The 21,468-nt window shown below is 37.5% G+C and overlaps 1 protein-coding gene across 4 annotated transcripts in view; it reads right to left on the bottom strand.

Moving 5' to 3' along the window:
* Positions 1–21,468, bottom strand: part of LRRIQ1 (leucine rich repeats and IQ motif containing 1) — a 210,896-nt gene that overhangs the window by 62,077 nt on the left and 127,351 nt on the right. The window lies entirely within an intron of this gene.

The raw sequence follows: 21,468 nt of genomic DNA, 5'->3' as shown, positions 1-21,468 counted from the left end.
ATGTTTAAATTGTACACAAATATACACACACTACACAACCTCACAGTATAGTTCCAAGTGAAATACTCAATAAACGAAATATAAGGCTTTAAGATTAAAACTGGCAATAGTTCAATATTCAACTGCATAAGACTGAAAGTCTATTTTTTCACAGCTGCATAATTAGTATATTATCAATAGAAAATTATGGTCCTATGAGTAATAGGACACATCACATTCTAAAATAGCTTCTAAGATCATACTATTCTCACTGTTTAATTAACTCTATAGCTTTTAGTTGCTTATTTTACAATGATTCTTAAGAATGTGTGAGATCAAAACTGAGAATGTGTAGTTTGATAAACTGCATATCCCTGTGAGAAGTGTAAATCTCAGCTTAGTTTAAACAGCTCAGATTAAGTGTCAATTTCAGAGATTTCTTTCCATATTTACTCTTTTAAAAGTATATTTTAAGTTTAGCTCTAATATATTTTTAATACATAAGTTTATTAACTGTACAAGGAGAAGAAGTATCAAACATATGTTAAACATTAAAACTGTTATTTTAAGGAAACACTTCTTGACCTCATTAAAATAATTAACGTTTCATAACATTATATTTCACGTCCAAGTTATGAAAAAGGAAAAAAAATTATCAAAACAAACTACAGTCAATTACATTTTCAGATCAGTAAGATGCACTTGTAAGGGTCTTTCTTCTCCTAATCCAATTGCCAAAGGCACTTTAGCAGCTCAAATAGGTGGTTAGAAACATTTCTGCCATGATTTCTGAAATATACAGGGTTTTGTTGTTGTCATTTTTTTTATGATTTCCCCTTTCTATAGCTACAAATACTAATAGAGACAGAAGATTACTCACAATTATTCACACGCACATGGGCATATATAATTAGAATTAATTTTAACATCCCTATTCTCAAACTATTCTGGTGAGTCACTGAAACACTATTAGTTTTGATTATTTATTTATTTTATAATCTGAATCACCCTAAAAGAGTAGAACTGAGGAACTGTACTACAGCTAATCTTTTTTTAGAGACACCTGGTGATTTTCCATCCTAATAGGCAATAAAATCAATAATTTTGATTGCTTTAAACATGATGAACAATAAGATAACACATTTCATTTTGATTCATTCGTATTTAAGATACATGATTTCACTTTAAAAGGAAAAACTTAAGTTAAACCGTCTTCTACTTTTTAAAATCCTATGGCATTTGGCTTGTTTCTAAAATTATCTGGCTTTCGCACTCTAAGACCTGGGTCACAACCTTATTTAGGGACAGGAAATAGTTATCAGGTCACTGAGTGGTCAAACGAAAAGGATTTGAAATGCTTCAGCACTTGGGACTCCACTCATCGAAATGATTGACTTCTATGTTGTTTAAAGGTTGAAGTTTCTTTACTGGAATTAGTCAGATTATGCCTATATGATCACAGCAATTTTAAGAAAAATCTACAGGGTACAAACATACATAAGAGTATAAATGAACAGCCTTATACATTTACAAAAAAGGACCAATCTTTAGGATATGCACAGATATTTTAATTAAGAATATATCTGAGTCCAAGGCTAATATAAGTTCCTTGGCATTTGACTGCAATAAAATGGGATAAAGGCAAAGGGAACATAAATGTTATCTCTCGATGCTGCTTTTCTTCTAGAATAGACCAAAAACATGCCATACTGTTTAGCAGCACAATTTACTATCATACAGGATAAAATCATATAATTATTTCTGTATGATAATGATTAACCTAAGCCTATTTTTATATTCACCTGATGTTACTTCAAGTGAATACAATCTATCTCTGATGATGGAAATAGGCAAAGTAGGGAGAAACTGGGGCAAAATGAGTATATACTTGATATGTCATTTAGCACTGGATCAGTTTCCCTAGAGTTCAGGACTATTATTAGAAATCAAAATGATCATTTTGCACAGTTTCCAAGGCAAACAATGTCAGGGATTTTATGTAAAAAGAAGTTTGTGGCTGGAAAAAAAGAAGTTTAATGTATGAAAGGTGATGGAAGAGAATTAAGTCGAAGTATTGCCTGCATAGCTCATTTTTTAATGTTTGAAAGAATAAGAAAAGGACATTATGAAAACTGTACCAAATTGAGGTATTCCATATTTACATAACTTTTCCATATGATCACTAAAACTTTAAGAAATAGATGTTTGATTCCACAAATGTTAAAGGAAGCAATCCTATCACTGATGGACAGAAAGTTGGAAAATTAGGCACAGATTTTATTTTTAAGTTTTATTTTATAATAAGAAACCGGGCCATTAAAACTATGTAACCAAAGCTGGCGTGCGTGCACTGGAAGGCCCCTGCAGTCTTTTACAACTTTGCAGAGGCCTCGGTTGTGAACTGGGTTTGCACTCTACCAGCAGAGCTGTTCTGACCCATGGAGAGCACTCCTTCAGATCAACACTGCCTCAGGCCTTTCTGCTTTCTCCAAGAAGTCTAACATTTCAGGCATCAAGTTGAATTTCTTCTGGAGATGATTAACCCAAACCCATGACAGATTTTTTCCAAGATATCCAACCCCTTATGTTTATTTTATCCTGGCTCTTTTTTGGATGTACTGGACACAAGTAACTTACTCATTTTACATGTTAAAGTACTGGTGGAGAGCCATTAATTCCTTTAAAAAAGGAGAAAATATGTCAGTGTGCTGGGCTCTATTGTGTAAGTTCATATTAACTGTATGATTTAAAATTTTAAGAAAGATGTTTCTCCTCCAGTATAGAATTTTTTTAAAGCATTTCAACACATCTCAAGATAGGGATCTTCTACTTTTTGGGAAATGCATTCTTGTGGTGTATTAAAAAACACAATGTTAGAAGGATCAGTTACTGTTTCCATAAGCCCAGTTTGTAGGGGGTTTCAACTAACCTAAATCTTGGCATACACAGTTTAGTTAATAGTCAAATAAAAATATATAGAAGAGTCTATTCTCCTTATATGCCAATCCCTGTCATTGTTTCTATATCAATGGCATTTTCTTCTTATCATGGGTGAGATGAGCTGTAGGAAAATAATTCAGGTGTTTTTATATATTTCTCTAAGTAAAATATTTTAAACTAAGAGGTGACTGGATGACTTCTTTAGAGATGACTATTAATACTTTTTTTAAAAAAAGACATTTTTTTCTTCTGAAGAAACAGTGCAAAAAGGTCAAATTTTCATAGTTTTTTAATAAATTTTTTTTCTGTTAGGATGTTCCAAATGAAACAGGATTTTTGTTATGAACATTTGAGTTACTTTAAAAATATTAAAGAAATATTTTAAGTATTAAGACACTCAAATATATAAATTAAGCATAGGAATAGAAATACTTACTAATAACATATTTGAACATTTATTCTCTAAAATTAATAGAAAAGTCTCAAAGGAAAAAGACATAAAGCTAAATTTAGGGGATATTTAAAATGTAAAGCCTTGGTTTCAATACACTGTCTGATAAGACAAGTAGTTTAAGGAAAAAATGTATAAATTCGAATGTAACATCTCATGCCAAGAATAAGAACTCATTTCATGATAGAAATTAGTACAGAGGTATATGTGCAATTACATGAGAATGGACACAAGCATAGCATGAGGTTGGAAAGCAGCTTCAAAGTATTAGAGCACCACAAACACAAATTCCATTTCAACATAAGCGTGTCATTCATAAGCAGCAATTCTGGGAGCTAACTTTGAGTTTTATCTAAACTTCGAGTTTAGCATCTGGCTGATGACAAAATGTTGACTTTATGGCAAATAAGTTTTAATTTCTCAGGATTAAATCCAAATATTACTTCTGATATTAATTCAGAAAACTAATCTACAAATAGTCGTTGATATCATCTTTTTAAAAAAATCTCTTATATAATTTAAGGTTACTGGTGCAAAGAACCATAGGACACATTTTAGAAAACTTCAAGGGATAATTTTACTTCTAACATGGACAAAACACCGCAAAATTGTCAAAATGACAGATCTTAGAATCACAAGAATTAAATTCAGGCTCCATATTAGTCTTTTTATTCTTCTTGAATAAAGTTGAAAAATAAACTTTATCTTTACAAAATATATATCAATATCTGAGAATATTTTCTCTCTAAGTGGAGGATAAAACTAAGTTAATTTTTATAATTAGATTATTACTGGAATGTTTAAAGATATCAGTTTCTTTTAATTCATGCTTCAATGGGCTACCTAAGTTCAAGACCTTCTACAGAATGAAGAAAAGAAATGACAAGGGATAGCATATACATTGGGGGTGGTAGGTTAATGCCAGAAGTGTGACTGATTGATTGACTGACATGACTTTAAAAAGTCTGGATTAAAGCTGCCTATCAAATTTGCCCAGCTAAAATTTAGAGTAGAATGGATTATTGACCAGAATCTGTGTCTTGTCTATTCAGGTATATGCATTTACCTTCACCTGAAAAATCCCTTTCCATGGAAAAATGATCAGCTAAGTAGAATAATAAACTTCCCCAATACACATACACCATATTTCAAAATATAATGTTTCAAAGTGTATGGAGTTACTATAATCAAATTCTAATTTGTACAGATTTCATTATAAATGACTACTGTTCCTGATAATAGCAATAGCTAACGTGTATTGAACTTACTATTCATTAGATACTACTCCCAACATTTTATATGTACTAATTTATTTACTCAACTCTGTGAACTCTGCATTATTTACCTTATATACTAATTTCATAAAGGAGGAAACAGACACTGAAAGACAGAGGGTGTGATAGAGCAAGACCTGTAGCAAGGGGCAGAGTTGGAATTTAAACCTAGATAGTCTGGCTCCATAGCCCATTCTCTTAACTGTTAGGTTGAGTATTGTTTTTTAACTAAAATAATGATTTGAAAAAGTCTTATGGAAGATAATGAAGGTTTGGGGAAAACACATGGGGTCCCACAGTTTTATTAAGCTGCTATAAAATATCAATGGAATACAGAAATCATTTAGTTTTCTTTAAACACAAAAACAAAGTGACTTTATTACCCATCTCTTCTAGAAAATGTTTCAAAAACTACGAAACCATAAAATGAAAGGATGCTATTTATAACGAGGAAATTTTCAAAATCCAAAACTTCACAGCTGGTGGAGTTTAAGTAGGAAATGATTAAATGAATTCCAAAGTGTGCTAAGTAGATCTACGGGGTGGCTGAGACAGTGGGACCTAAAGCTTGGATGTGAACACTAAATGAGTTGTAAGTTTAACTTGGGAATAGGCCAATATGTGACTTTGAGTAATAGCAATTGGCAGGAAGAGTGTTTCTGAGACTCCAAAGATATTTCTTTTTTAGAGTCAGAACTGCTTGTTAATTCAACAAATACTTATTGAATGCCTAGTATAGATGGATCTACTAATGTTGCTAGGTTCTGGAGATGAGAGGAAACAGAAATATGACTAAAACTTGATCCCTGACTTTAAAAAGATTTATAGTCAGTGCAGGAAATAGACAAAAACATATAGTTATAGGATAGTAGTAAGCAGACATGACAGAGGCCTATGGGAAGCTTGGTGTTATTAGGAGAGCCTTACAGATGAAATGACATTTATTTATCTGAGTCATGAAGGATAAGTAAAAGTCTGAAACTAGAAAGGTGAGGAAAAGCATTAAGGATAAAGAAAGTAGCATGAAAATATGAAGAGCAGGGCATTTTTTGGAAAGAACAAGCACTCTATTATAGTTGGGGATATACTGAAGTAGTTCAATATGGTTATAGAGTATCTGGGGGAGAAGTGATACAAGGTGGTAGTGGAATGGTATGCTGGGAACAGTATGTAAACGGTATTGTATGTTTAAGACCTTGGAATTTGTACCAGAGGAAACAGAAAGGCATTGTGAATTTTAAACAGGGGTGTGCTGTGTGAAGAATAGCAGTTTAGAAAGTCATCGCTATCCAAGTATAGAAGATAGCATTTATAACATTAAGAGATGTGTGGATATTATATGTGTGGATATTACAAAGGTGACCATGACAATATTTCGGGGCAAGAGACACTGCAGGCAATGGCTGATGCAGGGGTAGGGCCTACACTTAACAAATGAAAAAGTGAACAGAATTAAGAATGATTCTCATTTATCTAGGTTAAGTGAGTGAATGACTGCTGATGCTCCTAACAGAGACAGCAAAAAGGATCAAACAGGTAGGTGGAGTGGAATGTACATATACACTTCATATTAGACATACCAGGTTTCAAGTGCCTAGGAAAAAATCAAAGGGTGAAGGATGGAGGTGGATATTTAGTTGTCACTGCCTCTAAACATAAGCTATATGAGAGAATTAGGTGTTATATTCTTGATCTTTTCATCACCCCTTGGGAATAGGTCTGATTTGTATTTCCATGATGTTTTCTTTTGCCTATTTATATGTCTCATCAACTGGACTCGAGGGTAGCTTTTTAAAGGCAAAATTATGTTTTACTCATCTTTGTATCCCCTCACCTACTATAATGTTTGGCAAAGCAAACATCTTTTGTATTTGTAAATAAATATGTGGATTGAATATAGAATAACATCACACAGACACAAAACTCTAAGGGATACTTCTCTTTTAGGAACAGAAGTAGGCATAGAAGACAAATAAAGAGGAGTAGTAAGATAACTAGAAGAACTGGGAGAGAACTGGAATGAGGGTGTAATGGGAGAAAAATTCTAGGGAAAGTCCCAAAGAAATGGCAAGTAGAAAGAGGGCGGAAATGAGGTTCCTGAGTTCAGCAATTAAGAGGTTAACACTGATTACTGTCAAGAAGGTAGTTTCAGTACAATGATGAGAATGTGACCAGAATGTATACTCTGCATAGCTTTTATGAAAGGACTGTACATGAGATTACACATTTCAGTCTATTATGTTAGGCTGAGTTTCTAAATCAAGAGCTGATTTTTACTTCTGCTTCCAGCCTCAAGTACAATAAAAGAAAGCAGAAGCTTAAAAAAATTTTTTTTTGAGAATAAAAAATGCTCAATAAACAGAAGGTGAGAAATGAAGATACTAATTAGACTGCCTAAGAAGGTTGATAAAAAAGATGGATGGATGGATGGGGTAGTGGCTTGAAAAGGAGTAAGCATCACATTTTCAATAATAAAGATGCAACTTATTCATAGGCTGACTTTAAGAAATAGATATAATACAGGCAGAAATTTATGAAACAAGGCAGAAGATAACTAAATGTGAGAACATCACGGGATCTGCAGAATAACATTCACAGCAAGGATGAAAAGTTTAGCCTTGGAAAGACAGTGAGACCACTATTTAAGGAGAGACTTATAGTGAAGTTTGGAATGTTAACGGGAATAGAAATGATTGCTGCCACATACTGAATACTGAGCTAAGTAAAGGTTTGGCTCCTCACAACTGCTCTAAGGGATGAGTATTCTCTTCATTCAATAGGTAAGAAGTAACTTAAACACGGGCTTCCCAGGTGGTGCCACTGCCTGCCAACGCAGGAGATGCAAGAGACGTGGGTTTGGTCCCTGGGTAGGAAAGATCGCCTGAAGTAGGAAATGGCCATCCACTCCAGTTCTTACCTGGAAAATTCCATGGGCAGAGGAGCCAGCAGGCTACAGTTTGTGGGGCTGCCAAGAGCCAGACACCACTGAGCACATGACATAAACACACTCATGCCTTGTGATTGCTATTTCTCTCCTTTCCCCTTACATCTTCGTCTGCCGTGCTCAGCCTGCTCCAAGCTACTGTCTCCGTGGTGGACTATTGCACTGACCTTCTACCTTTTCACATCAGGTTCACTCCTGTTTCCTTTCTATCTGCTCACCACCACCTGTTTCATAATCATTACTTGAAGAACACATCTGACCGTTTCATCTTCTGCATATGATGACTATTGTTCTTAGAATACAGAAAGCCAAATCCTTGACATGGACTAATAAGGAGAAATTAAAACTATTCTGTCCTTCACAGTGACTGTGTCAATTTACACTCCCACCAACAGTGCAAGAGGGTTCTCTTTTCTCTGCCCTCTCTCCAGCATGTATTGTTTGTAGATTTTTTGACGATGACCATTCTCATCAGTGTGAGGGTGTACTTGGCTGGAGTTTTGATTTACACTGACGCTTACACTACCATGTATAAAATAGCTAGCTAATGGGAACTTGCTGTTTCGCACAGAGAACTCAGCTCAGTGTTCTGCGGTGACCTAGATGGGTGAGCAGCGGGCAGGTGTGAAAGGGAGGTTGGGGAAGGGGGGGATATAGGATACATATATCTGATTCACTTCACTCTGCAGCAGCTGGTCAGTCATTAAGTTGGGTCCGACTCTTTGTGACCACACGGACTGCACAAGCTTCCCTGTCCTTCACTATCTCCCAGAGTTTGCTCAGATTCATGCCCGCTGAGTCAGTGGCACTATTTCAATAAAAAGATTAATACCTCCCTTCCAAAAAATTAAGATATAAACTTGCTCTGTCCCCTGCCAACTTCTCCAGCTTCATCTGACTTCTTGTTCTCTGGCCAAACCAGCCTTCTTTCAATTCCTTTAATGGCCAAGGATACCCAATCTTCAAAGTCTTTCATTAGGCCCACACTTCGGCTTGGAACACTCTTTATCCACAACTTCTCTCTTTGTCTAGTTACTCCTACCCAATCTTCAAATTCAGATCTAGTGTCACTTCTTCCCTAAATTCATAATGAGTTTCCCTTACTTTTCCTCAGTAGAACTTGACTCTGTTGTGTCATTATACACTTCAGTTCAGTTCAGTCACTCAGTCGTGTCTTTGCAACCCACGGACTGCAGCATGGCAGGCCTCCCTGTCCATCACCAATGCCAGGAGCTTGCTCAAACTCATGTCCACTGAGTCGGTGATGCCATCCAACCATCTCATCCTCTGTCATCCCCTTCTCCTCCCACCTTCAATCTTCCCCAGCATCAGGGTCTTTTCCAATGAGTCAGTTCTTCACATCAGGTGGCCAGAGTATTGGAGTTTCAGCTTCAACATCAGTCCTTCCAATGAATATTCAGGACTGATTTCCTTTAGGAGTGACTGGTTGGATCTCCTTGCAGTCCAAGGGGCTCTCAAGAGTCTTCAACAGCACAGTTCAAAAGCATCAATTCTTTAGCGCTCAGCTTTCTTTATAGCCCAACTCACATCCATAGATGACTACTGGAGAAACCATAGCCTTGACCAGACAGACCTTTCCTGGCACTTACACACTTATATGAATGTCAATAAATGTCCGTCACCCTCTTCCCTGCTTCTGTCAGACAGTGAACCCCTTTACTTATGGCCTGTGTTTATTTCATTCACCACTGTATCCTCACCTCCTTACACAATGCCAAGCACATGATAGATATTCAATAAAGATGTGCTGCTAGGTTAAATAGGAAATACAAAGAAATAGGTCTGAGTTCCATTCTCAGTTGATACTTTAAAGGCAATTACAGTCAATCACATTACTCTTTTATTCCACTGCTGGCCTGCATATATCTTGATGTTTCCATTTTTGAAACTTCTGTATATTACCTTTTGGCCTTACAAGAGAAAAGATAAAGATTTAGTCCTTTTACAGCACATCTACCATAAACATATATACTTCATTTTCCCATTTCTTAGACAAATAGTAATTTTTTGGCTAGATCACAATTTAGTATTTAACTATTTATGACCATGTAAATATCATTTATACCTGAGCCATAAATATGGGCCATGGGTGCTGTGAATGTTAGTTCCTCAGTCCTGTCTGACTCTGCGACCCTTTGTAGCCCACCAAGCTCCTCTATCAGTGGGATTTTTCAGGCAACAACACTTGAGTGGGTTGCCATTTTCCTCCTCCAGGGGATCTTCCCAACCCAGGGACTGAATCTGTGTCTCCTATGTCTTCTGCACTGTAGGCGGATTCTGGATTCTGAACCCATGGGGGTTAAGAATTGAACCATCGGGGAATCCCAGGAAGGGTTAATAGTTAGCTCTATGGCTTTCCTATAGTTGCAAGGAAGTGTGAGGATTTCATCCTCCAGTAAAGTAATTGTTAGAATTTAATCTCTACTGAATCCAACAAATGAGAGTTTAGCTGTACCAGACCAAGCCCTCATTACTGAAATTGTTTACTGAGCTAAAAGTAACCAATATGGATAAAATGCAACTGAACTCTAGTTATATATCCGCAAGTGCACTGGGTTACTAGCTGATCATGTACCTGAGAAGACTATATGACTAATTAACAGTAAAATCTGCTGGGATCATCAGAGTGCTTAACTCAATTGCTTAACTCAAATTGCTTAAACTCAATTTATCTGCACACAGACTTGACTCGACTCTCATGCCCACACATTTCCTAAGTGCCAAATGGAATGATTAGGACACCAGGTGTTGTGTCTAGATGTCACAATGTCATCATTATACTCAACAGGTTTTGAGGTCTCTTCTCCTTTGTCTTTCCTTAAAGTTAGGTAAATACAGTGTTGTGTGAAGCCTATTACATTTCATTTAGTTAAGTTTTGATTTGAATTCAAAACACACAGCTTCTAATAGAAAAAAAAATAGCATAACAGTTACGGATTACATTTCTCCTTGTGTAACGGATTTTCTTCACATTTAGTTAACCAATTTTTTACATCTAGTTAGTTTTCTTTGTACTGTCATCAGTGTCCAAATTCTCTGTTAGAAGGGTACATCTACCAAAGATTCATGAATTAGCATCCTACACACATATCTACATGTACATGCTCAGTCATTCAGTTGTGTCCAACTCTTTGCGACCCCATGGACTGTAGCCTGCCAGGCTCCTCTATCCATGGGATTGTCCAGGCAAGAATATAAGAGTGGGCTGCTATTTTCTATTCCAGGGGATATTTCTGACCCAGGGATCGAACCCGAGTTTCCAGTGTCTTCTGCATTGGCAGGTTCTTTACCGCTGAGCTACCGAGGAAGCCTCCATACACATATCTATAGGTCATTCTCAAACTTTTTTCCTGAGGACTGTATCCCCTAATGAATATGCATGATGAGACAATGAAAAAATTTTTTGTTCCTCAGAGACGTTGTCTGTCAGCATAGAGTATCTATTCTTGAAACCTGTGTGTGTTCTCATCTTGGGATCTCTCTTCACCATCCCTCTGTTTCCCTCACTAGATCTCATGTGTTCTTTTTCATGGTTTACCTCTCCATCTTTGTGGAGTGGTTCCTCGAGTAGCTTCCAGATCAAGGTTGCAAGGGAGATACATTAAGACTTGATATGCTTTTATACTTTTAAATTTTATTAATAATTCACTTGTTTACAGAATTATGGATTTCCCTAGTGGCTCAGATGGTAAAGAATCTGCCTGCAGTGAGGGAGAGCCAGGTCGGGAAGATCCCCTGGAGAAGGGAATGGCTACCCACTCCAGTATTCTTGCCTGGAGAATTCCATGGACAGAGGAGCCTGGTGGTCTACAGTCCATGGGGTTGCAAAGAGCCTGACACGACTTAGTGATGAATACTTTCACTTTTTTTTTTTCACTTACAGATTTCTAGGTTAAAAATAACTCTGCCTAAGGATGTTGAATATGCTGTTCCATCATCCTTTAGGGTTCAAGATTAATGTGGGGAACTCCAATGCCTTTTAGATAACTGATCCATTGCATATGATCTGTTTTTCTTTTGGAGGACTTTTAAAGTCTTTCCCTTGTCCTTGGTTTTATGACATCTTCTAAGATGTGCTATAAGATGATTTTAATTTTATTCATTTTCCTAACATGATCTGGAAACTGGAAATTCCCTTAGTTTGGGGAATTTGGGAGGATGATTTCTCTGACAGCTTCCTTCAATCTATTTGTTGTTGTGTTCTCTCTTTTTGGAACTTCTTTCAATTATTAAGTCTGGACCTCCTGGACTAAGTCTCTTTTCTTTGTGTTCTCTCTCATGTTTCATGTCACTTTGTATTTTTGCTCCAGTTTCTGGGAAATTTCTTTAACACTATCTACTAACTTTATCTTTTGTCAAGATTTTATTTCTGATACCATATTTTTATTTTCAAACAGATTTTTTAGTTCTCTGAACTCCCTCTTATTACAGCATCTCATTCTTATTTCATGGATGCAATATTTTCTTGTCTCTAAAATATTCATGGTATTTTTGAAGATTTTTTCATGTGAAGTTGACTGTTTGTTACTTTTTATTAAAAGTTTCTTTCAGATGTTTCAGTTTAGTTCAGATCAGTCGCTCAGTCATGTCCGACTCTTTGCAACCCCATGGACTGCAGCACGCCAAACCTCCCTGTCCATCACCAACTCCCAGAGTTTACTCAAACTCATGTCCACTGAGTCAGTGATGCCATCCAACCATCTCATCCTCTGTCATCCCCTTCTCCTGCCACCTTCAATCTTTCCCAGAATCAGGGTCTTTTCCAATGAGTCAGTTCTTCGCATCAGGTGGCCAAAGTATTGGAGTTTCAGCTTCAGTATCAGTCATTCCAATGTATATTCAGGACTGATTTCCTTTAGGATGGACTGGTTGGATCTCCTTGCTGTCCAAAGGACTCTCAAGGGTCTTCTCCAACACCACAGTTCAAAAGCTTAGATGTTTAAGAATCTTCATTTGTGTGCTTACATCTAATGGGCGCCTATAAAACTGATAAGAAACTGTAAATTAACTCATTAGGTAGGATAAAACAAGTGTGTGATGTCAGTCATTTCAGGGTCACCTACATGAATCATATATTGGTGAGGGTTTTCAGATCCATCACCTTTACCTGGAAGACCTCCAGTTCAGTTCAGTTCAGTCGCTCAGTTGTGTCCGACTCTTTGTGACCTCATGAATCGCAGCACGCCAGGCCTCCCTGTCCATCATCAACTCCTGGAGTTTACCCAAACCCAAGTCCTTCGAGTCGGTGATGCCATTCAACCACCTTATCCTCTGTTGTCCCCTTCTCCTCCTGCCCCAATCCCTCCCAGCATCAGGGTCTTTTCCAATGAGTCAACTCTTCGCATGAGGTGGCCAAAGTATTGGACTTTCAGCTTCAGCATCAGTCCTTCCAATGAATGTTCAGGACTGATCTCCTTTAGGATGGACTGGTTGGATCTCCTTGCAGTCCAAGGGACTCTCAAGAGTCTTCTCCAACACCACAGTTCAAAAGCATCAATTTTTCAGTGCTCAGCTTTCTTCACATTCCAACTCACACATCCATACATGACCACTGGAAAAACCATAGCCTTGACTAGACGGACCTTTGTTGGCAAAGTAATGTCTCTGCTTTTTACTATGCTATCTAGGTTCTTATCATTAATTTTCAAAACATCATGAGAAGTAATGATTGGTGCTTTCAATCTTTACACATGAGAAAACAAAGGCATGGAGCATATGACCAGTGAGTATTTATGCAAGATTCAAACCAAAGCCTTCTCAGCCCAAATTCATTGCTGCTTCGTTATCTCATGTAGCCTTCTTTAGATAGAAGACTACAGTCCTCAATGATGAACTTTCTAAAATAGGGTAATCATTATCTGACACCTTGATAGGATTATTAGCTGTCCCAGAAATACAGGAAGTGTCCAGGGTAGGAAGTAAATAGGCAGCTGACAGGTGGATAGAGAGGTTTCTTTCGGGGAACAAGGGACAACACAGATAAAGGATGCCATGAGCTTCTCCCAGAGCCACTCTCCTCTCCCATTCTGTCTGTAAAGTTTTGGCTCAGGAGTCCAGATATCCTTATTTTCCTTATGACTGCACAAAGTAGCAGATAGAGAGCTGGGTGGCATGAATGCCCTGCTTTCTTCTTTTTTTTTTCATTTATTTTAAATTAATTTTTATTGGAATATATGGTTGCTTTACAATGACGCGTTAGTTTCTCAGTTCAGTTCAGTAGCTCAGTCGTGTCCGACACTTTGTGACCCCGTGGACTGCAGCATGCCAGGGTTCCCTGTCCATCACCAATGCTTGGAGCTTGTTCAAAGTCATGTCCAATGAGTTGGCGATGCCATTCAATCATCTCATCCTCTGTTGTCCCCTTCTCTTGCCTTCAATCTTTTCCGGCTTCAGGGTCTTTTCCAGTGAGTCAGCGCCTCACATCATGTGGACAAAGTATTGGAGCTTCAGGTTCAGCATCAGTCTTTCTGATGAACACTCAAGGTTGATTTCCATTAGGAGTGACTTGTTTTATCTCCTTGCTGTCCAAGGGACTCGCAAGAGTCTTCTCCAGCACCATGGTTCCAAAGCATTAGTTATTTATTTTATACATAGTATGTAAGTGTCAATTCCAATCTCCTATCACCCACCTTCTTTTGCCCTCAATCTCCATATACTTGTTCTCTATATCTGTGTCTCTGGCTTCTGCTTTAAGTTTTGTTGTGTATAGACTTCCATGGTGGAACTTACTTTCTTTAGCACTTTGAAGATATCATTACACTGTATATTAGTCAGCTTGGGCTGCCATAATAAGATACCTCTGACCGAGTACTTAAACAGAGACATATGTTCTCACAGTTTTGGAGCCTAGAAGTCCCAGATCAAGGTTGTTGGCAACTTTAGTCTTTCAAAGGCCTCTCTCCTTGACTTGCAGATGGCCACCTTCTTGCTGTGTCCAAACATGACCTGTGTCCACACATGACACTCCTTGTGTCCTTTCCTTTTCTAATAAAATGATCAGTTCTATTGGATTAGGGCCCCACTCATCTGACCTCATCAAATCTTAATTCACTCCTTAAAAGGCCTTATTTCCAAAGTCAGATTGAGATTTAGGGCTTCTACCAAAGACTTTGGGGAGCATATGATATTTAACAATTGTCTTCTGACCTTCCTAACTACTATTAATAAACCAGCTTCATTATTATTGCTACTTGGAAGATAATAAATGTTTTTTTCCTTTTTAAAACATTTTTAAAAATTAATTAATTTATTTTAATTGGAGGTTAATTACTTTACAATATTGTAGTGGTTTTTGCCATACATTGACATGAACCAGCCATGGGTGTACATGTGTTCTGCATCCTGAATCCCCACCCACCTCCCTCCCCACCCCATCCATCAGAGTCATCCCAGTGCTCCAGCCCCGAGCACCCTGTCTCAGGCATCTAACCCAGACTGGCGATCTGTTTCACATATACATGATTCAATGCTATTCTCTCAAATCATCCCACCCTCGTCTTCTCCCACAGAGTCCAAAAGTCTGTTCTGTACATCTGTGTCTCTTTTGCTGTCTCGCATATAGCATCATCGTTACCATCTTTCTAAATTCCATATATATGCATTAATATACTGTATTGGTGTTTTTCTTTCTGACTTACTTCACTCTGTATAATAGGCTCCAGTTTCATCCACCTCATTAGAACTGATTCAAACACATTCTTTTTAATAGCTGAGTAATATTCCATGGTGTATATGTACCACAGCTTCCTCATCCATTCGTCTGCTGATGGACATCTAGGTTGCTTCCATGTCCTGGCAATTATAAACAGTGCTGCGATGAACACTGGGGTGCACGTGTCTCTTTCAGATCTGGTTTCCTCAGTGTGTATGCCCAGGAGTGGGATTGCTGGGTCATATGGCAGTTCTATTTCCAGTTTTTTAAGGAATCTCCACACTGTTCTCCATAGTGGCTGTACTAATTTGCATTCCCACCAACAGTGTAAGAGGGTTCCCTTTTCTCCACACCATCTCCAGCTTTTATTGCTTGTAGACTTTTGGATAGCAGCCATCCTACTGGTGTGTAATGGTACCTCACTGTGGTTTTGATTTGCATTTCTCTGATAATGAAGATGTTGAGCATCTTTTTTTTTACGGATCTGAATTTTTTTTTCTCTTTGTCTTTGTTTTTTTTAGTGCTTTTACTGCAGTGTGCTCAGTGTGGTTTTCCTTGTATATGTTTTCTTTGTAGTTCATGGAATTTCTTGAATCCATAAATTGAGGTTTTACTTCACCTTAGTAAATCCTCAAATACTAACTCTTCAGATGTTATTTCTATACAATTCTCTCACCTTTTCCTTGAACTGTAATCACATGTGTTAGATATATTTGCTGCATCTCACGTCTCTTCTTTTTCTTATATTTTTCCATTCTTTTTTATTTTGTGCTTCAACTTTAATATTTTTTTCATAGCTATTGTCCTTCCAGTAATTCTCTCTTCAGTTTAGACTAATCGGTAGTTAAACCGAGACACTGAGTTCTTTATTTCAGTTATGCTACTTTTAAGTTATCAACCTTCCATTCAGATATTTTTATAGGCTTAATATGTATACTGAAATTCTCAATTTTTTATTCTATACCCCTAAATTTACTATGTGTATTCATTTTATTTATTTATTTTGTGTGTGTATGTATTCATTTTAAAGCCTTCATTATCTGAAATCTCCTCAGCTCAATTTCTGTTGTTTATTGTTTCTCATGGTGTTCAGTGATGTTTCATTCTCCTTCTATGCCTTTTTTTTTTTTCCTTTCAGTTCAGTTCAGTTCAGTCGCTCAGTAGTGTCCGACTCTTTGCGACCCCATGAATTGCAGTACGCCAGGTCTCCTTGTCCATCACAAACTCCCAGAGTTTACTCAAACTCATGTCCGTCGAGTCGGTGATGCCATCCAGTCATTTCATCCTCTGTCTTCCCCTTCTCCTCCTGCCCCCAATCCCTCCCAGCATCAGGGTCTTTTCCAATGAGTCAACTCTTCGAATGAGGTGGCCAAAGTATTAGAGTTTCAGCTTCAGCATCAGTCCTTCCAATGAACACCCAGGACTGATTTGCCTTAGGATGGACTGGTTGGATCTCCTTGCAGAACAAGGGACTCTCAAGAATCTTCTCCAACACCACAGTCCAAAAGCATCAACTCCGGCGCTCAGCTTTCTTTATAGTCCAACTCTCACATCCATACATGACCACTGGAAAAACCACATCCTTGATTAGATGGACCTTTGTTGGCAAAGTAATGCCTCTGCTTTTTAACATGCTATCTAGGTCGGTCATAACTTTCCTTCCAAGGAGTAAGCGTCTTTTAATTTCATGGCTGCAATCACCATTTGCAGTGATTTTGGAGCCCCCCAAAATAAAAGTCTGACACTGTTTAAACTGTTTCCCCATCTATTTGCCATGAAGTGATGGGACCAGATGCCATGATCTTAGTTTTCTGAATGCTGAGCGTTAAGCCAACTTTTTCACTCTCCTCTTTCACTTTCATCAAGAGGCTTTTTAGTTCCTCTTCACTTTCTGCCATAAGCGTGGTGTCATTTGCATATCTGAGGTTATTGATATTTCTCCTGGAAATCTTGATTCCAGCTTGTGCTTCTTCCAGCCCAGCGTTTCTCATGATGTACTCTGCATATAAGTTAAATAAGCAGGGTGACAATATACAGTCTTGACGTACTCCTTTTCCTATTTGGAACCAGTATGTTGTTCCATGTTCAGTTCTAACTGTTGCTTCCTGACCTGCATACAGGTTTCTCAAGAGGCAGGTCAGGTGGTCTGGTATTCCCATCTGTTTCAGAATTTTCCACAGTTTATTGTGATCCACACAGTCAAAGGCTTTGGCATAGTCAATAAAGCAGAAATAGATGTTTTTCTGGAACTCTCATGCTTTTTTGTTGATCCAGCAGATGTTGGCCATTTAATCTCTGGTTCCTCAGCCTTTTCTAAAACCAGCGTGGACATCTGGAAGTTCATGGTTCACGTATTGCTAAAGCCTGGCTTGGAGGATTTTGAGCATTACTTAACTAGTGTGTGAGATGAGTGCAATTGTGCAGTAGCTTGAGCATTCTTTGGGATTGCCTTTCTTTGGGATTGGAATGAAAACTGACCTTTTCTAGTCCTGTGGCCACTGCTGAGTTTTCCAAATGTGCTGGCATATTGAATGCAGCACTTTCACAGCATCATCTTTCAGGATTTAATTCCATCACCTCCACTAGCTTTGTTCATAGTGATGCTTTCTAAGGCCCACTTAACTTCACATTTCAGGATGTCTGGCTCTAGGTGAGTGATCACACCACCATGATTATCTGGGTCATGAAGATCTTTTTTGTACAGTTCTTCTGTGTATTCTTGCCACCTCTTCTTAATATCTTCTGCTTCTGTTAGGTCCATACCATTTCTGTCTTTTATCGAGCCCATCTTTGCATGAAATGTTCCCTTGGTATCTCATAATTTTCTTGAAGAGATCTCTCATCTTTCCCATTCTGTTGTTTTCCTCTATTTCTTTGCATTGATCACTGAGGAAGGATTTCTTATCTCTCCTTGCTGGAACTCTGCATTAAAATGGGAATATCTTTCCTTTTCTCCTTTGCTTTTCGCTTCTCTTCTTTTCACAGCTATTTGTAAGGCTTCCTCAGACAACCATTTTTCTTTTTTGCATTTCTTTTACATGGGGATGGTCTTGATCCCTGTCTCCTGAACATTGTCAAGAACCTCCATCCATAGTTCATCAGGCACTCTGTCTATGAGATCCTGTCCCTTAAATCTATTTCTCACTTTTACTGTATAATGATAAGGCATTTGATTTAGGTCACACCTGAAAGGCCTAGTGGTTTTCCCTACTTTCTTCAATTGAAGTCTGAATTTGGCAATAAGGAGTTTATGATCTGAGCCACAGTCAGCTCCCGGTCTTGTTTTTGCTGACTGTATAGAGCTTCTCTCTCTTTGGCTGCAAAGAATATAATCAGTCTGATTTTGGTGTTGACCATCTGGTGACGTCCACGTGTAGAGTCTTCTCTTGTGTTGTTGGAAGAGGGTGTTTGCTATGACCAGTGCGTTCTCTTGGCAAAACTCTATTAGCCTTTGCCCTGCTTCATTCCGTACTCCAAGGCCAAATTTGCCTGCTACTCCTATTCCTGCCTTGAGAACCCCATGAATGGCATGAAAAGGCAAAATGATAGGACACTGAAAGAGGAACTCCCCAGTCGGTAGGTGCCTAATATGCTACTGGAGATCAGTGGAGAAATAACTCCAGAAAGAATGATGAGATGGAGCCAAAATAAAAACAATACCCAATTGTGGATGTGACTAGTGACAGAAGCAAGGTCCGATGCTGTAAAGAGCAATATTGCATAGGAACCTGGAATGTTAGGTCCATGAACCAAGGCAAACTGGAAGTGGTCAAAGAGGAGATGGCAAGAGTGAATGTCAACATTCTAGAAATCAGCGAACTAAAATGGACTGGAATGAGTGAATTTAACTCAGATGACTATTATATCTACTACTGTGGGCAGGAATCCCTTAGAAGAAATGGAGTAGCCATCATGGTCAACGAAAGAGTCTGAAATGCAGTACTTGGATGCAATCTCAAAAATTACAGAATGATCTCTGTTCATTTCCAAGGCAAGCCATTCAATATCATGGTAATCCAAGCATATGCCCCAACCAGTAACGCTGAAGAAGCTGAAGTTGAATGGGACTATGAAGACCTACAAGACCTTTTTTATCTTTAGTATGTGCCAAAAATCATACAGGAAAAAATGTAGAGATAATTCAAAGCTTGAGATGATGTTATCTGTTTTGGGACATGGTTTATATTTCTTTGGTAATAGGTTAGCAGAAAAGTCCCAGTTCACCAAGAGTAGTGACTTTATCAAAAGTTTCTCAGCTCAGTTTCTCAGTTCTTGCGATGTCCTTCTTGTCTTATAAGTCTTACCTTACTTTTTAGTTCTTGAATGACTTCAATTAGATTTTTTAAAACTATATTTTCTAGCTTTTAAAGTTGTTCTCAGAAGGAGAGGTGGTTTGAGTTAAACAGCCCTCTATTACCAGAAGTGGAAACCCTCTTGTATTTTTAAATAAAAAATAAACTAATAATATCCAACAGCCTATATATCAGGGTTCCTTTCAAAGAACTCTAAAAATTCTGAAATCCCTTTCCATTTTTATCCATATACACACCATATATATGAAATATATATAGTCTATATGTCAATTATATATGTATATTATATACTTATATATGATATATGTAAGTAACAAATGAATTACTTAGATATATTAGTGAAAGTGAAAAAAAGTGTTAGTCCCTCAGTCATGTCCAACTGTTTGCAACTCCATGGATTATATTTAGGCCACCAGACTTCTTTGTCCATGGAATTCTCCAGGCCAGATTACTGGAGTGGGTGGCCATTCCCTTCTCCAGGGGATCGCAACCCAGATATCAAACCCGAGTCTTCTGCATTGTAGACAGATTCTTTATACTGTCTGAGACACCAGGAAAGCCTAGGAAGTTTAATCAGCTTCTCCCTGGTCATGGATTGCCATTCCCGAAAATCCCACTTATCTACAGACAAATATTTTTTTAAACTGCAGTTTGTTTTATGCTTCACTAGACTGAAATCTCTAATCACATTTTTTTTTCCTGTAGAAAGTTGAAGTGATTCCAAATCTTATACTACAAAATAGTATGATAGTGCCTGAAATGTATTTAGGGAGTTTTAATTATAAGCAAGTCTATTCTTAGGAGCATACCTTCAGGTAGTGTTTGGTTACTTGCATTAATTTTGTGGCATTAATTTACCAGCTCTTAATACCTAATTGTGTCGGCACTATTAGCAAGTACTCTATACAGCTATGGTAACACAAGACCTACAAATAAACAATATACATAATTTGACTCTGTGCTCTAAACTGGTATTAAAAGGAGGAAAGCTTGAGAAGAAAATGCTTGTAATCATACACTAAGAATACCATAAGAGAACATGGTTTGATTAGAAATGATCTGGAGTAAAAATTATAGACATGGAAGTCTTTTAATGACTTCAATACTCAAAAATTTAATACAAAAATATTTGAACTTCTATGATATATAAAGACATATGGTATGTGTGAATCTTCAGTTTTAAAGAAAAACAGAAAGTATGTTAGTGATGACAGCACCAAACTGGGAATTATGAAAGTCTGACTTTAAAGTGAAGTGAAATTGTCCTAGGGATTGGAGGAACTAAGACTGAACCTGACGCTTTTTGAAGGCTGTTGGGCTAGATCCAATTTTTTTTTTTTCTTAGCTTGACTAGCTTACTTTCTTGGCCAAAACCAGAAGCCCAAATTTGGCACTGGCTTCAGGAGTAGCAAATTTAAGTTTTAGCAGATTAGAGCAGTAAAGTAATTTAATGTATTCAATATGATTAAAATAAAATTAAAATGTCAGTTATGACTGGAAAAAGAGGAATAAATAAAACAAAAATATAGTGTTTACTTTTGGTCTGTATGGAGAGGTTCTCATCTATATGAAAATTAGAATAGGTACTTGAAAATATGATCACTTCTAGAATCTAAAAGATTTGGTATTTAATAATGTTAGGTAATCATAATGAAACTAGATGAGATAGCAGCTAATTACAGGTCAAAAAACATATTTATCACCATTTTGACACTAAACTGTTTCTTAATTTATATTAATGCAAGCTATAGTGAAAGTAAAAGTTGAGCCGTCATATCCGGCTATTTGCAACCCCATGGACTATACAGTCCATGGAATTCAGGCCAGAATACTGGAGTGGGTAGCTGTTCCCTTAGAAAGGAATTTTTAAAAAATATATTTTTTTCCCAGAGTTT

This window comes from Odocoileus virginianus, chromosome 24, assembly GCF_023699985.2.
Source record: "Odocoileus virginianus isolate 20LAN1187 ecotype Illinois chromosome 24, Ovbor_1.2, whole genome shotgun sequence".
NCBI lineage: Eukaryota > Metazoa > Chordata > Mammalia > Artiodactyla > Cervidae > Odocoileus > Odocoileus virginianus.
This window is presented reverse-complemented; position numbering and strand designations above follow the sequence as displayed.